Raw genomic sequence first — 18,792 nt, 5'->3', positions numbered from 1 at the left:
TTGCAACACCCAAAATAAATTGTATTTGACGTTTTAACTTTTATCTTTGACTAAACATTTGAATTCAAACCGTATGATCCGTACTCAGTTGTTCCAGCACATTGAATTTTTAGGAATTTAGGAAAAGCTTCTTCTAAAGTGCCCTGTGATCCTTTCAGATAAAGTTCATTAAGGTGAAGGGGTAAGGGCATCTGGCTAAAGGGATGCCTGGACTAAGAACACTGGGGATTAATCCCAGCACCTTAAGGCTGGGAGTCAAGACGGATGGAAACAATCCCGTTTAAACCTTCCTCGATTCATTCAACAAAGTGAGACACATAGGTCCGTCACCAGCTTCTAACTTTTCCATCTTAGTGTCCGTGAAAGTTGCCAAAGTATCAATGAGAGATAAAAATAAAAACGAATGTTAAAATATGTTGATCTATCAAGCTTACCTCTGGAAAGCATGCATTATGCGATAGCTTCATTGATCTCGTAATTATAGAGCTAATTGGTGTGAGTTCTCACACGTCGTTTAAAAGGTATTCTTACACCTTTCCTTCCTATTAATTTGCAGGAGTAATAAGGATATTTTAATCCAATTCACCGAGGCGGCCCCTCATTTAATTTCTTCATTTAGTGAAATCTACGAAGCGCCGTCGCTGGGATTTAGGATGCCTGGAGAACTCCTCTGAGCCGTAACATTAAGTGCTCTTGAAGAAATGTAAGCCATCTAATACCGAGGGGAGCTGCGTAGTGTAAAAGTAGGCTTAAATGAAAAAAAAAAATGAAAAAAAAAGTGTGATAACTCTTTTCAAAAGTATTGTATTGGCTTGTGGCTCCGTAGCCCCGCTAACAAATTGAACGTCTTCCCGCCAAAATCCTGACAATGGCATTGGTTAATGACCAATACAAACTAATGATGTGTCTTAACCACGGCGCTAAATGAGAGAGGTTTCAGCGGCAGCAGTTATGTGGAAAACTCTGTCAAAAGTATTGTTATAGCGGTTCTCTTCCGCAGACCCATTTCCCCTTTATCTGAGATGGTAGCAATGGCTCGGTATAACCAATCAGGTCAAATACCGTTGAGGCGGATGAGATAACATCGTCATCATCATCAATCCTTTATTCAACCAGTCAATGTACAGTACAAGATTAGGGACACGACTATGTATGAAAAAAATAAAATAATAATAATAATAAAAAAAATCAGAGCAGAGGTTGGTCCATTCTCTACAGTAATGTAAATAACAATGATAATAAGGATTACAATCAGACAACACTGCACAATTGCCGTCTTTAAAAGGGGGCACTTTACTGCTATTCCTCATCAGGGGGGAAGAGAAGGTGGGTTGGGGGAGTCGGCACATATATCGTGACAGGATCCTCTCCCCTCCCTCCCTCCCTCCCTCCCTCCCTCCCCACCGTCCATCCCGAATAAAGGACACAGAGAGGGCAGAGGAATCTCTCGCTACCTGCTGACAAAGAGGAAAAGATGATCACTCTAAACGGCCCGCCACTAAATCTTTCACAATTGTCAAGTCCACTTTCTCCCTGCTGCACAGAGTTGACCTCTCTCTCCCCAGCTTTCCCTCTCTCTCTCTCTCTCTCTCTCTCTCTCTCTTTTTCTCTCTATCTGCAGGGACCGGGCCTCGTTGGCCTGTGGGGGGGTGGGGGGGGGGACCGAGAAGGCCAAGTCACTTGCTAAATGTACAACGTGTACTTTAGTGCCACGCGCCCCTCGACTCGTTCAGACACATATTGTGGTGCTCCCGTTGAGAGAGAGAGAGAGAGAGAGAGAGAGAGAGAGAGAGAGAGAGAGAGAGAGAGAGAGAGAGAGAGAGAGAGAGAGAGAGAGAGAGAGAGAGAGAGAGAGGACATCTTCATCATCATCACAGTGTTTTCAGAGCATGTCGAACGCGAGTCTCGTGTGTGCGCCCTGACCTGACATCCGAACAGACCATTCTCTTCTTGTTTCTACATGGATGGACAGGGTACTTGGCAAAAATAGAAAGAACATTGTTAAGGAGTAATGGATATGACTGTTCTGAATGGATGACTTTGTTCTCATCTCTATTTTGAATGTTTATGAATTGTATTATTTTTTTGTGTTGAACCATTAGTTACACATTTGAGGTTAGCTCTCTTGATCCAGTATTTCACATTGTAAAATTATTCATTGTTACGGTACACATTGTCAAAATTAAAAACGTAGTCCTTTTAGAAGATAAAAGATATTGTAAAGGAACTGGATGTTAGACCAAGATGGGCGAAAACTGGAGGAAGACATTAGCTTATAAATATTGAGCAATTTTAAACTGTGCCATAGGCTGCACTTATTAAATGGGTGATACTTCAAATGGTGGCTGACAATTCACATGGGGCCCATTGTTTGCGATGGGTTGGCCCGGCCCCTGAACAACCCATGTATTATGAAATCAAATCAGGTAATAACAAGCGACTCAAATGAACATCAACATTCACTTTGGACCAACGCATTAAAACAGCACTCAACTTGTAGTCTCTATCACACTTTGCGCTATCCAGAAGTGTTAATTATAGAAGTAAAAATGCATCAACTCTCGAAAAACAATCTGTTGGTAATGACCATCGCAAAGTGTCATAGTTATGATTGCATGCTATTCCACTCTTAACCACGTAATTAAATAAGAGAAGAGACAATGACTCATCTAGCAAAAGCTAGTGTTTTTTAGCACTGTTTTAATTTGCAATGAGGTAATAGGCCTATGTCACGCAACAATTGAAGACCGGAAGAACATCGTACGACGTACGACGTACGACGACGTCCTTAGGATCGTACATCAACACTGACGTGTCCAAACATCTAAGGTCCAAACTACGTAAGGGATATAAGTTCTTCTGGGAGAAGTACATTTTTAATGACAGAGGTAAGTGTTTTAATTCTGTTGACACTGTGTAGCTTGACTGTGACAGATGGCACTAAGTGTAATACATGTCAGTTAAAACGTATCCTTTTTAATTAATCGCAAAATATTATTTACACTGGTAGGAATAAATATTTAGTTTGAGTGTCTCTGAAACTTTGCCTGACGAACCACAAGATGTTTGGTATAGGTAGGTAGGCACTGCCTACCGTACATGCAAGTGTCGATAGCAGTTCAGATTAGCTCCAGGCTACTGTCAGAACATAGTGGCTGGGTGGCTGTCATAGGCTACCAATGCCCATACATTTTGCTGTATGATGTGTTAATCTTTCCCTCTCTTACTGCAGTGTCAGATTTAGTTAATTTGGAAGTAGCAGTTTGGGCAAACTGCTACTGTTCCCAGAAGAAAACCGATGAGCCTCACAACCTGCAGGTTACAGTGCTAGGAAGTCAGGCCTAGTCTGAAATCAAACTCTATCTCGCTTTTCGTAGTCTTTTGTGAATCAATGGGACTGTTACTTAGGCCTACCTTTCTGACCACGTTAATAAGATTTACATTTTGGGATTCAAACAACAGGCCCACCTCGTAACATATAGCCTAATGGATAGCCTAGAGCATGGTTTCAGACCTTCACAGATTCAGGTGCATGTTCAGTCTGTGTGTGTTTTTATTATTATTGTTTCTTGTTGCTGTTCCAAAATGCTCTCTCTTTCTCCAGATCTGCTGTTGCAGATGATAATGTTGTGTTTCATGTCTGCTGTTGCAGATTGTAATGTTTTGTTTGATATCTGCTCTTCCAGACACATGACTACCACTTCACAGGGGAGAAAAGCGTGCCAACACCTCTGTCGTGCACCAGTGTTCTGCAGTCGTGGACCAAGGACACTGGTTTATGTGTATAACTCAGGCCTAGCCAAACATCCTGTATAGTCTACACAATAATAGTATTTGAAGTTCTACTATATAGACAGACGCGAATAACACTGACTTAAGTGTTGCTACACTGACGATATGATTTATGTGCTGACATCTTATTTTTTTGCTCAAGGGGATTCGCTCCAGGGGATTCGCCCGGAACCCACTGACCAACTTGTGGTCAGGAAACCCAAGGTATGGGTTAGGTGTTTTATTTGAACACATACATGGACACATATCTCCTGAATGCCAAATAAATATGGCCGAGGGACACACACACACCCCATTTCATTTATTTCTGCTAAATGTATATATTTAAATTTATATTTTAATCAAAGAATTGGAAACGAACATTCCTGAACATTTGTTTAAGGTAACACACTCTGAGCACCTTTAAAACAAGACTGAAGACTTTTATGTTTGCATTAGCTTTCTGCTAAATCTTAAATACATTGAACTTTCTAAAAAGCTTTTTTAACTTTGCCTTTATTTTCAATTTTAATAGTAAAAGGCCTTTTTAACTTTCTATTTTACTCATTTCTTTGCATATGTTTCTATCTATTATTTTATTGTATGACAATGTTTATATGTGAAGCACTTTGAGTCTGCCTTGTGTATGAAAAGTTCATTTGATAAAAACAACAGTGTTACCCCCTATGTTTAAATTTATAAATATCGACAGTGTTACCCCTTATGTTTTTTTTCATGACGACCAAAGAAAAACGACAGTGTTACCCCTTATGCTTCATTTGATAAAAACAACAGTGTTACCCCTCTTTTGTCATTTGATAAAAACGACAGTGTTACCCCTTATGGGGTTTTCATGACGACAGATAAAAAACGACAGTGTTACCCTTTACGTTTCATTTGATAAAAACTACAGTGTTACCCCTTATGTTTTTATTCATGACGACCAATAAAAAACAATAGTGTTACCCCTCATGTTTTTTTTCATGACGACCAATAAAAAACGACAGTGTTACCCCTTATGTTTTTTTTCATGACGGCCAATAAAAAACAACAGTGTTACCCCTTATGTTTTTTTTCTTGACGACCAATAAAAAACGACAGTGTTACCCCTTATGTTTTTTTTCATGATGACCAATAAAAAACAACAGTGTTACCCCTTATGTTTTTTTTCATGACATCAACCGGACTTGAACCCCGGTCTCCAGGGGGTTAGGCAGAGTGCACTCCACTGGACCACTGACCATTTTAATAGTAAAAGGCCTTTTTAACTTTCTATTTTACTCATTTCTTTGCATATGTTTCTATCTATTATTTTATTGTATGACAATGTTTATATGTGAAGCACTTTGAGTCTGCCTTGTGTATGAAAAGTTCATTTGATAAAAACAACAGTGTTACCCCCTATGTTTAAATTTATAAATATCGACAGTGTTACCCCTTATGTTTTTTTTCATGACGACCAAAGAAAAACGACAGTGTTACCCCTTATGCTTCATTTGATAAAAACAACAGTGTTACCCCTCTTTTGTCATTTGATAAAAACGACAGTGTTACCCCTTATGGGGTTTTCATGACGACAGATAAAAAACGACAGTGTTACCCTTTACGTTTCATTTGATAAAAACTACAGTGTTACCACTTATGTTTTTATTCATGACGACCAATAAAAAACAATAGTGTTACCCCTCATGTTTTTTTTCATGACGACCAATAAAAAACGACAGTGTTACCCCTTATGTTTTTTTTCATGACGACCAATAAAAAACAACAGTGTTACCCCTTATGTTTTTTTTCTTGACGACCAATAAAAAACGACAGTGTTACCCCTTATGTTTTTTTTCATGATGACCAATAAAAAACGACAGCTTTACCTCTTGGGGTTTTTTTCATGATGACCAAAGAAAAACAACAGTGTTACGCCCTATGTTCTTTTTCATGACGACCAATAAAAAACAACAGTGTTACCCCTTATGTTTTATTTGATGAATATCAACAGTTTTTTTTCATGATGACCAAAGAAAAACAACAGTGTTACCCCTTATGTTTTTTTTCATGATGACCAATAAAAAACAACAGTGTTACCCCTTATGTTTTTTTTCATGATGACCAATAAAAAAACAACAGTGTTACCCCTTATGTTTTTTTTCATGACGACCAATAAAAAACAACAGTGTTACCCCTTATGTTTTAATTGATAAATATCGACAGTGTTACCCCTTATGTTTTTTTTCATGATGACCAAAGAAAAACAACAGTGTTACCCCTTATGATTTTTTTCATGATGACCAATAAAAAACAACAGTGTTACCCCTTATGTTTTTTTTCATTATAACCAATAAAAAACAACAGTGTTATCCCTGTCGACGTTTTTGCGGGGATCCGAACCCGAGCTGTTTAGAGTGTAGACCTCCGAACTTAACAATGCACCATGAAAACACAGACAAAAGTCAACACAATCGTTATACTTGGCTTTATAATTCGTACGAAATAGAGATATGAGCTATCCAACAGAGGACATCAACCGGACTTGAACCCCGGTCTCCAGGGGGTTAGGCAGAGTGCACTCCACTGGACCACTGAGGCGATGACAATACACAAAAATCAATCATCGATAAAGAGGATATACATGACATTAAAATGAATGTGTGTATTTCTATTATTTCCTTTGTTTTTTTTTCATGACGACCAATAAAAAACAACAGTGTTACCCCTTATGTTTTTTTTCATGACGACCAATAAAAAACGACAGCTTTACCCCTTGGTTTTTTTTTCATGATGACCAAAGAAAAACAACAGTGTTACCCCCTATGTTCTTTTTCATGACGACCAATAAAAAACGACAGTGTTACCCCTTATGTTTTTTTTCATGACAACCAATAAAAAACTACAGTGTTACCCCTTATGTTTTTTTTCATGACGACCAATAAAAAACAACAGTGTTACCCCTTATGTTTTTTTTCATGACGACCAATAAAAAACGACAGCTTTACCCCTTGTTTTTTTTTTCATGATGACCAAAGAAAAACAACAGTGTTACCCCTTATGTTCTTTTTCATGACGACCAATAAAAAACAACAGTGTTACCCCCTATGTTTTATTTGATAAATATCGACAGTGTTACCCCTTGTGTTTTTTTTCATGACGACCAATAAAAAACAACAGTGTTACCCCTTATGTTTTTTTTCATGACGACCAATAAAAAACAACAGTGTTACCCATTATGGTTTTTTTCATGACGACCAATAAAAAACAACAGTGTTACCCCTTATGTTTTTTTTCATGACGACCAATAAAAAACGACAGCTTTACCCCTTGTTTTTTTTTTCATGATGACCAAAGAAAATCAACAGTGTTACCCCCATGTTCTTTTTCATGACGACCAATAAAAAACAACAGTGTTACCCCTTATGTTTTTTTTCATGACGACCAATAAAAAACAACAGTGTTACCCCTTATGTTTTTTTTCATGACGACCAATAAAAAACGACGGTGTTACCCCTTATGTTTTTTTTCATGACAACCAATAAAAAACTACAGTGTTACCCCTTATGTTTTTTTTCATGACGACCAATAAAAAACAACAGTGTTACCCCTTATGTTTTTTTTCATGACGACCAATAAAAAACAACAGTGTTACCCCTTATGTTTATTTTCATGACGACCAATAAAAAACAACAGTGTTACCCCTTATGGTTTTTTCATGACGACCAATAAAAAACAACAGTGTTACCCCTTATGTTTTTTTTCATGACGACCAATAAAAAACAACAGTGTTACCCCTTATGTTTTTTTTCATGACGACCAATAAAAAACAACAGTGTTACCCCTTATGTTTTTTTTCATGACGACCAATAAAAAACGACAGCTTTACCCCTTGTTATTTTTTTCATGATGACCAAAGAAAAACAACAGTGTTACCCCCTATGTTCTTTTTCATGACGACCAATAAAAAACAACAGTGTTACCCCCTATGTTTTATTTGATAAATATCGACAGTGTTACCCCTTGTGTTTTTTTTCATGATGACCAATAAAAAACAACAGTGTTACCCCTTATGTTTTTTTTCATGACGACCAATAAAAAACAACAGTGTTACCCATTATGTTTTTTTTCATGACAACCAATAAAAAACAACAGTGTTACCCCTTATGTTTTTTTTCATGACGACCAATAAAAAACGACAGCTTTACCCCTTGGTTTTTTTTTCATGATGACCAAAGAAAAACAACAGTGTTACCCCCTATGTTCTTTTTCATGACGACCAATAAAAAACGACAGTGTTACCCCTTATGTTTTTTTTCATGACGACCAATAAAAAACGACAGTGTTACCCCTTATGTTTTTTTTCATGACGACCAATAAAAAACAACAGTGTTACCCCTTATGTTTTTTTTCATGACGACCAATAAAAAACAACAGTGTTACCCCTTATGTTTTTTTTCATGACGACCAATAAAAAACAACAGTGTTACCCCTTATGTTTTTTTTCATGACGACCAATAAAAAACAACAGTGTTACCCCTTATGTTTTTTTTCATGACAACCAATAAAAAACTACAGTGTTACCCCTTATGTTTTTTTTCATGACGACCAATAAAAAACAACAGTGTTACCCCTTATGTTTTTTTTCATGACGACCAATAAAAAACAACAGTGTTACCCCTTATGTTTTTTTTCATGACGACCAATAAAAAACGACAGTGTTACCCCTTATGTTTTTTTTCATGACAACCAATAAAAAACTACAGTGTTACCCCTTATGTTTTTTTTCATGACGACCAATAAAAAACAACAGTGTTACCCCTTATGTTTTTTTTCATGACGACCAATAAAAAACAACAGTGTTACCCCTTATGTTTTTTTTCATGACGACCAATAAAAAACGACAGCTTTACCCCTTGTTTTTTTTTTCATGATGACCAAAGAAAAACAACAGTGTTACCCCCTATGTTCTTTTTCATGACGACCAATAAAAAACAACAGTGTTACCCCCTATGTTTTATTTGATAAATATCGACAGTGTTACCCCTTGTGTTTTTTTTCATGACGACCAATAAAAAACAACAGTGTTACCCATTATGGTGTTTTTCATGACGACCAATAAAAAACAACAGTGTTACCCCTTATGTTTTTTTTCATGACGACCAATAAAAAACGACAGCTTTACCCCTTGTTTTTTTTTTCATGATGACCAAAGAAAAACAACAGTGTTACCCTCTATGTTCTTTTTCATGACGACCAATAAAAAACAACAGTGTTACCCCTTATGTTTTTTTTCATGACGACCAATAAAAAACAACAGTGTTACCCCTTATGTTTTTTTTCATGACGACTAATAAAAAACGACAGTGATACCCCTTATGTTTTTTTTCATGACAACCAATAAAAAACTACAGTGTTACCCCTTATGTTTTTTTTCATGACGACCAATAAAAAACAACAGTGTTACCCCTTATGTTTTTTTTCATGACGACCAATAAAAAACAACAGTGTTACCCCTTATGTTTATTTTCATGATGACCAAAGAAAAACAACAGTGTTACCCCCTATGTTCTTTTTCATGACGACCAATAAAAAACAACAGTGTTACCCCCTATGTTTTATTTGATAAATATCGACAGTGTTACCCCTTGTGTTTTTTTTCATGACGACCAATAAAAAACAACAGTGTTACCCCTTATGTTTTTTTTCATGACGACCAATAAAAAACAACAGTGTTACCCATTATGGTTTTTTTCATGACGACCAATAAAAAACAACAGTGTTACCCCTTATGTTTTTTTTCATGACGACCAATAAAAAACGACAGCTTTACCCCTTGTTTTTTTTTTCATGATGACCAAAGAAAAACAACAGTGTTACCCCCATGTTCTTTTTCATGACGACCAATAAAAAACAACAGTGTTACCCCTTATGTTTTTTTTCATGACGACCAATAAAAAACAACAGTGTTACCCCTTATGTTTTTTTTCATGACGACCAATAAAAAACGACGGTGTTACCCCTTATGTTTTTTTTCATGACAACCAATAAAAAACTACAGTGTTACCCCTTATGTTTTTTTTCATGACGACCAATAAAAAACAACAGTGTTACCCCTTATGTTTTTTTTCATGACGACCAATAAAAAACAACAGTGTTACCCCTTATGTTTATTTTCATGACGACCAATAAAAAACAACAGTGTTACCCCTTATGGTTTTTTCATGACGACCAATAAAAAACAACAGTGTTACCCCTTATGTTTTTTTTCATGACGACCAATAAAAAACGACAGTGTTACCCCTTATGTTTTTTTTCATAACGAACAATAAAAAACGACAGTGTTACCCCTTATGTTTTTTTTCATGATGACCAAAGAAAAACAACAGTGTTACCCCTTATGATTTTTTTCATGATGACCAATAAAAAACAACAGTGTTACCCCTTATGTTTTTTTTCATGATAACCAATAAAAAACAACAGTGTTATCCCTGTCTACGTTTTTGCGGGGATCCGAACCCGAGCTGTTTAGAGTGTAGACCTCCGAACTTAACAATGCACCATGAAAACACCGACAAAAGTCAACACAATCGTTATACTTGGCTTTATAATTCGTACGAAATAGAGATATGAGCTATCCAACAGAGGACATCAACCAGACTTGAACCCTGGTCTCCAGGGGGTTAGGCAGAGTGCACTCCACTGGACCACTGAGGCGATGACAATACACAAAAATCAATCATCGATAAAGAGGATATACATGACATTAAAATGAATGTGTGTATTTCTATTATTTCCTTTGTTTTTTTTTCATGACGACCAATAAAAAACAACAGTGTTACCCCTTATGTTTTTTTTCATGACGACCAATAAAAAACGACAGCTTTACCCCTTGGTTTTTTTTTCATGATGACCAAAGAAAAACAACAGTGTTACCCCCTATGTTCTTTTTCATGACGACCAATAAAAAACGACAGTGTTACCCCTTATGTTTTTTTTCATGACAACCAATAAAAAACTACAGTGTTACCCCTTATGTTTTTTTTCATGACGACCAATAAAAAACAACAGTGTTACCCCTTATGTTTTTTTTCATGACGACCAATAAAAAACGACAGCTTTACCCCTTGTTATTTTTTTCATGATGACCAAAGAAAAACAACAGTGTTACCCCCTATGTTCTTTTTCATGACGACCAATAAAAAACAACAGTGTTACCCCCTATGTTTTATTTGATAAATATCGACAGTGTTACCCCTTGTGTTTTTTTTCATGACGACCAATAAAAAACAACAGTGTTACCCCTTATGTTTTTTTTCATGACGACCAATAAAAAACAACAGTGTTACCCATTATGGTTTTTTTCATGACAACCAATAAAAAACAACAGTGTTACCCCTTATGTTTTTTTTCATGACGACCAATAAAAAACGACAGCTTTACCCCTTGGTTTTTTTTTCATGATGACCAAAGAAAAACAACAGTGTTACCCCCTATGTTCTTTTTCATGACGACCAATAAAAAACGACAGTGTTACCCCTTATGTTTTTTTTCATGACAACCAATAAAAAACTACAGTGTTACCCCTTATGTTTTTTTTCATGACGACCAATAAAAAACAACAGTGTTACCCCCTATGTTTTATTTGATAAATATCGACAGTGTTACCCCTTGTGTTTTTTTTCATGACGACCAATAAAAAACAACAGTGTTACCCCTTATGTTTTTTTTCATGACGACCAATAAAAAACAACAGTGTTACCCCTTATGTTTTTTTTCATGACGACCAATAAAAAACGACAGCTTTACCCCTTGTTTTTTTTTTCATGATGACCAAAGAAAAACAACAGTGTTACCCCCTATGTTCTTTTTCATGACGACCAATAAAAAACAACAGTGTTACCCCTTATGTTTTTTTTCATGACGACCAATAAAAAACAACAGTGTTACCCCTTATGTTTTTTTTCATGACGACCAATAAAAAACGACAGTGTTACCCCTTATGTTTTTTTTCATGACAACCAATAAAAAACTACAGTGTTACCCCTTATGTTTTTTTTCATGACGACCAATAAAAAACAACAGTGTTACCCCTTATGTTTTTTTTCATGACGACCAATAAAAAACAACAGTGTTACCCCTTATGTTTTTTTTCATGACAACCAATAAAAAACGACAGTTTTACCCCTTGTTTTTTTTTTCATGATGACCAAAGAAAAACAACAGTGTTACCCCCTATGTTCTTTTTCATGACGACCAATAAAAAACAACAGTGTTACCCCCTATGTTTTATTTGATAAATATCGACAGTGTTACCCCTTGTGTTTTTTTTCATGACGACCAATAAAAAACAACAGTGTTACCCCTTATGTTTTTTTTCATGACGACCAATAAAAAACAACAGTGTTACCCATTATGGTTTTTTTCATGACGACCAATAAAAAACAACAGTGTTACCCCTTATGTTTTTTTTCATGACGACCAATAAAAAACGACAGCTTTACCCCTTGTTTTTTTTTTCATGATGACCAAAGAAAAACAACAGTGTTACCCCCTATGTTCTTTTTCATGACGACCAATAAAAAACAACAGTGTTACCCCTTATGTTTTTTTTCATGACGACCAATAAAAAACAACAGTGTTACCCCTTATGTTTTTTTTCATGACGACCAATAAAAAACGACAGTGTTACCCCTTATGTTTTTTTTCATGACAACCAATAAAAAACTACAGTGTTACCCCTTATGTTTTTTTTCATGACGACCAATAAAAAACAACAGTGTTACCCCCTATGTTTTATTTGATAAATATCGACAGTGTTACCCATTATGTTTATTTCATGATGGCCGATAAAAAAAGACGGACTTACCACTCATGTTTTTTCCATGTAGACCAATAAAATACGACTGCTGTATCCCTGTCGACGTTTTTGCGGGGATCCGAACCCGAGCTGTTTGGAGTGTAGACCCCCGAACTTAACAATGCACCATGAAGACACAGACAAAAGTCAACACAATGGTTGTACTTGGCTTTATAATTCGTATGAAATAGAGAAATGAGCGATCCAAAAGAGGACATCAACCGGACTTGAACCCCGGTCTCCAGAGGCTTAGGCAGAGTGCACTCCACTGGACCACTGAGGCGATGACAATACACAAAAATCAATCATCAATAAAGAGGATATACATGACATTAAAATGAATGTGTGTATTTCTATTATTTCCTTTATGTTTTTTTTCATGACGACCAATAAAAAACGACAGGGTTACCCCTTATGTTTTTTTTCATGACGACCAATAAAAAACGACAGCTTTACCCCTTGGTTTTTTTTTCATGATGACCAAAGAAAAACAAGTGTTACCCCCTATGTTCTTTTTCATGACGACCAATAAAAAACAACAGTGTTACCCCGTATGTTTTATTTGATAAATATCGACAGTCTTACCCCTTATGTTTTTTTCATGACGACCAATAAAAAACAACAGTGTTACCCCTTATGTTTTTTTTCATGACGACCAATAAAAAACGACAGTGTTCCCCCTTATGTTTTTTTTCATGACGACCAATAAAAAACAACAGTGTTACCCCTTATGTTTTTTTTCATGACGACCAATAAAAAACAACAGTGTTACCCCTTATTTTTTTTTTCATGACGACCAATAAAAAACAACAGTGTTACCCCTTATGTTTTTTTTTCATGATGACCAATAAAAAACAACAGTGTTACCCATTATGTTTTTTTTCATGACGACCAATAAAAAACAACAGTGTTACCCCTTATGTTTTTTTTCATGACGACCAAAAAAAAACGACAGTGTTACCCCCTATGTTTTATTTGATAAATATCGACAGTGTTACCCATTATGTTTATTTCATGATGGCCGATAAAAAAAGACAGACTTACCACTCATGTTTTTTCCATGTTGACCAATAAAATACGACTGCTGTATCCCTGTCGACGTTTTTGCGGGGATCCGAACCCGAGCTGTTTGGAGTGTAGACCTCCGAACTTAACAATGCACCATGAAGACACAGACATAAGTCAACACAATGGTTATACTTGGCTTTATAATTCGTATGAAATAGAGAAATGAGCGATCCAACAGAGGACATCGACCGGACCCCGGTCTCCAGGGGGTTAGGCAGAGTGCACTCCACTGGACCACTGAGGCGATGACAATACACAAAAATCAATCATCAATAAAGAGGATATACATGACATTAAAATGAATGTGTGTATTTCTATTATTTCCTTTATGGTTTTTTTCATGACGACCAATAAAAAACAACAGTGTTACCCCTTATGTTTTTTTTCATGACGACCAATAAAAAACGACAGTGTTCCCCCTTATGTTTTAATTGATAAATATCGACAGTGTTACCCCTTATGTTTTTTTACATGACGACCAATAAAAAACAATAGTGTTACCCCTTATGTTTTTTTTCATGACGACCAATAAAAAACGACAGTGTTACCCCTTATGTTTTTTTTCATGACGACCAATAAAAAACGACAGTGTTACCCCTTATGTTTTTTTTCATGACGACCAATAAAAAACGACAGCTTTACCCCTTGGCTTTTTTTTTCATGATGACCAAAGAAAAACAACAGTGTTACCCCCTATGTTCTTTTTCATGACGACCAATAAAAAACAACAGTGTTACCCCCTATGTTTTATTTGATAAATATCGACAGTGTTACCCCTTATGTTTTTTTTCATGACGACCAATAAAAAACGACAGTGTTACCCCTTATGTTTTTTTTCATGACGACCAATAAAAAACAACAGTGTTACCCCGTATGTTTTATTTGATAAATATCGACAGTCTTACCCCTTATGTTTTTTTTCATGACGACCAATAAAAAACAACAGTGTTACCCCTTATGTTTTTTTTCATGACGACCAATAAAAAACGACAGTGTTCCCCCTTATGTTTTTTTTCATGACGACCAATAAAAAACGACAGTGTTACCCCTTGTGGTTTTTTTCATGACGCCCAAATAAAAAACAACAGTGTTACCCCTTATGTTTTTTTTCATGACGACCAATAAAAAACGAAAGGTTTACCCCATGTGTTTCTTTCATGACGACCAAAGAAAAGTAACAGTGATACCCCCTATTTTTTTTATTCATGACGCCCAAAAAGTAATGAAAGTAAAGTTCCCACCCCCTTCCCTTAAAATTACAAACCAAGTGTTTCATTGATTTTTTTGGGGCACCATTTTGGACCTTTGGATGACAGCAAAATCAGTGGACGACATGGAGCTAAGAGAAGGATGGAGCAGTGCTTAGCCTGTCCGCCCCTAGCGGCTCTGGTCTGCTAGCGCGGCGGTGGCTGGCAGCAGTCGGCGCGAGGTCCACCAAGACCTGCACCGTGTGGGCCAGCCGACCCAAGCCCTCGCCCTCGGTGATCAACTGGGCGGCACAGATGGATTCCTGGGGGAGAAAAGAAAAAGGGTGAGGGACTGCATATTGGTGTCTTTTAATTTGTCGCTTTTCATTAGAGCCGTGCAACATGCAGTCATGGGGACACAAGACGTACGCTACTAACGAAATGGAAAGATGTGCAAGGAAAGTGCGCGACTTACATCGGAAAGCAAAATAACATTCTAAGTAAAGTAGAGGAAGCATGGATGGGCTTGCAACAAAATGCTCACTTGATGCTAATGTAGTCTCATGCGGGGCGAAAAAAACACCAGGGATGCACCCAATTTCGGCCACCGAAAATATTTGGCCGAAGATGGCCCAAAAGCGCATTTTCGGTTTTCGGCCGGAATACTTCTATCACCGAAACAACACGGCCGAAACAGAAATTTTTGATGACGCAAACAAAAAGCGCGGCCAGCACACGCTTGTTTGGATAAGCGCCAATATGACTGTGGTGTGGAAGTTTTTCAATGTTTCTGAGAAAGACCCATGTATAGCGATTTGCAATGCCTTGATTTTAAGTTAGTACAGTCATAGCCATAAATTCAATGGTACTAGGGTTGTATTACCGAGTATAAACGGTATAAACTTTGAAACTAGGTCAACCTCCATCTTCTCCGTCAACTCTCCTCTCACACTCGGTGACAGCGACTGGCAGCGCGCCAATTCTCGGTGACAGCGTCTTATAACGTTCTATATATAATAGTATAATATAATTTTATAGATAATATCACGGCCAAAAGCTCTGTGCGCCTCCGGATGGCCGTAGCACGGGGAGCTCTCATAGGGATTGGGCTTTGCAGGGTTTGTTTACCGGCGTTGCTATGGTTACCGGTCTGGCGTGTTCCAACGCTTTATTAGGTAGCCTTTCTATTAGGTTTGTATATTTTTTTTTATGAAAAAAACACATCAAAAATAAAACAGTGCAAAGACAAACTTCTGAACTTTTAACCTAATACCGTATACCGCGGCAACCCTTAATGGTACTAATAATTGTCAGAATATTTTTTTTTGGTGTTTCGGTTTTCGGCCTTGATTTCCTCAGTTTCGGTTTTGGCCAAGAATTTTCATTTCGGTGCATCCCTAAAAAACACCATGATTGTTTTCCCTCTAGATACGTTTGCCCTTATCAAGCAGTTCTAGATGGTTAGTGTCCAGTCAGTGTGACGAAGCAAACCATAGCAGCCTCAGACCCAGCCAGATGGATGAAGATGGTGGAATCTAATAGAAGGCTGTTAACCTGCATTATGTAGGCTGATTATTATCAGCAGCCTCTCTAGTGACTTAAGTTGTGGCTGCACCATTTTCAGATGACTGTTAATGTCAAAAGGTTTATCAGAACAAATGAAAATGCTTTATCGTGAACAACTCACTGTATTGATCAACTTGTAGATCGCCGTATTATTCTTGAAAACTTTCTAGTTCTGAAATTGTACATTCTTGTTTAATATAGTTATTAGCTCTAGTGGAAAAGTTACATAGTGCAGGTTTAACCATTTCAATATTTGGGCGGCGGGCGCACTGACTACAAATCCTGAGCCCTGTGATTATTAATGACTATTTCTATATCAAATCATTGTAAATATCAACAGGAGCTACTGGGGTATGGGGCAACAATTATGATTAGGTATGTGGTTAGGCTCTGACACTCCCCACTATATGTTTAAGTCTTTATCAAGCCATGACTACAGTTAAGTTGCTAATTGCTGAAATGTACTATAGTTTGGGTTTTAATTGGGTTGTTCAAATAATAGTTTGACGACTTCTGTTGCAAATTCTGGATTTGGAATTTAATTATGATTATCCGACACGCCCAGTGCCTCCATGCCATTGGTTAGCCGTACATCTCATGCCAATGACTTCCTTTTTTAATAGGTGTGGGTTTTAAAAATTAATTTGGATGGGTCTGGAATAGGCAGTGTTTCTACATGTAAAAACTGGTGGGGCTAGGCTAACATTTTTTATTCTTTAAAATGACGAACCAGTGTTCTTGACGTCACCTGTTCATTTTCACAGTCATGGCGATCTTTGTAGACGTTGACTCCACCTGCTCCCGGCTATCCTGCACAACACAGGACTGTATGTAAAAATCTAGTACAACATCTGACCTGTGAAGGGCATTCATACGCTAAACAGCGTCTAAACTGCCGAAATCATTTAACAAATATGGTAGACCCCTTCACTTTTGTTAGTGTTTCTACTGGCTTTTCAGGCACACAGACATCCATCCAAACAAAATATGGGGAATTTAAATTTTGTTTGAAATTCATTTTTGGAAAAAGTTACAGCCCTAATATATTACAAATAAAAATGGTAATGTTCCTAAAAAAGCAAAAGTATTTTAAAATAGCGATTGAGCTTCCTTCATTGGTCTTACTCAGGCCCCGTCCACACGAAGCCGATTTCATGGCGAAACCGCAAAGGTCTTGTACGGTTCGGCCTTCCGTCCACACGAAGCCGGCGAATCCGCTGACCGAAACCGCAAACTTCTGAAACCACCCTCGGAGGTGGTTTCAAATCTACCCGGTTTTGTTTTGGATTCGTGTGGACGCCTGAAACCGACTGAAACCGTAAACCATGACGTCATCGCCCCACCCCTCGACCCTCTAGCCAATGACTGTTAAGCTCGTGGAGTCTCAGAACTCACAACAACAAGGATTTCTGTAGCAGAAGCAATGTGTACTACAGCGTTTCTACAGATCTACCCGGTTTTGCTTGACTCCGTCTTTACGGAGATACTGCGAAACCGGATAGATCGAAACCGTAACGGTTTCGCCTGTTTCGGCTTCGTGTGGACGGGGCCTTAGTCAAGTGTCCCACCATGCCGTTCATAGCCCTGGCTTGGTGTTTCCCATTCTCCATTCAGCCCTCCACCCACAAGGACCTGCCAGGACAGCAGGCAGGTACTGTCTGGGGCCATCACAACCATTACAAATAAAAATATACTTTAACACTATTCAGTATGCTGGGCTTTTTGTTTTTTAACTAAGTGACTGTTCTCCATGTATCAGATATATATATTAAATTAATAAAGTACATTAGTGCAGCTTTTAATCTTTATTGCTGACATCAAAACATTGCAAGAATGAAAGTATAGCTTTTAAACGTTTTTAAACCTTAAACTAAGCTTCCGTAAACCTCAGAATAAAATTATACTACTGCAAACAGCTGTAAGAGCTACTATACAAACCCAATATCATTTTACCATGGAGTACACCTCCCATAGGCCTAAGCAGTGTCCTGGAGGAGAAATCAAAAAAATAGCTGTGAAAGAAAAGATTCAGAATGGCCTGTCTTGGTTTAAAGCCCGCTCGCCACCACGACAAGGCGCAGGCCAGCAGTGGGAACATATAAGACTGGAAAAACATAAATACACTGAAGAGCACAAGACATAAGGCGTTTTATCTCTATTTTTTCCTCCAGACTAAGGGTCTCAAATCTGTGCTCCAATAGATGATCTACCACATTCATGTTGTCGATTCGTTTTCGTTTGTGTGCCTCCGGCATGATTGTTAGCAAAGTTATCCTTCTCCTTCTCTTCTTCGCTACCGGACTTCTTGCGCCCGGCACGTGAGGCGAGGTGGGAGGTCACTCGAGTCATGACTAATCA

General features: G+C 37.5%; 1 long non-coding RNA gene across 3 annotated transcripts; it reads left to right on the top strand.

Annotated features, from left to right (window-relative positions):
• The first annotated feature begins 2,088 nt into the window (after positions 1–2,088).
• On the top strand, positions 2,089–4,249 carry LOC132452995 (uncharacterized). Of its 3 annotated transcripts, none has more exons than XR_009524547.1 (3): positions 2,232–3,577; positions 3,687–3,774; positions 3,935–4,249. It is a non-coding gene; the product is annotated as an uncharacterized LOC132452995 (long non-coding RNA). The 3 variants fall into 3 exon arrangements; XR_009524548.1 differs by having other exon boundaries at positions 2,235–2,888; XR_009524546.1 differs by having other exon boundaries at positions 2,089–3,774.
• The last annotated feature ends 14,543 nt before the right edge of the window (positions 4,250–18,792 follow it).

This window comes from Gadus macrocephalus, chromosome 23, assembly GCF_031168955.1.
Source record: "Gadus macrocephalus chromosome 23, ASM3116895v1".
Classification (NCBI taxonomy): domain Eukaryota; kingdom Metazoa; phylum Chordata; class Actinopteri; order Gadiformes; family Gadidae; genus Gadus; species Gadus macrocephalus.
This window is presented reverse-complemented; position numbering and strand designations above follow the sequence as displayed.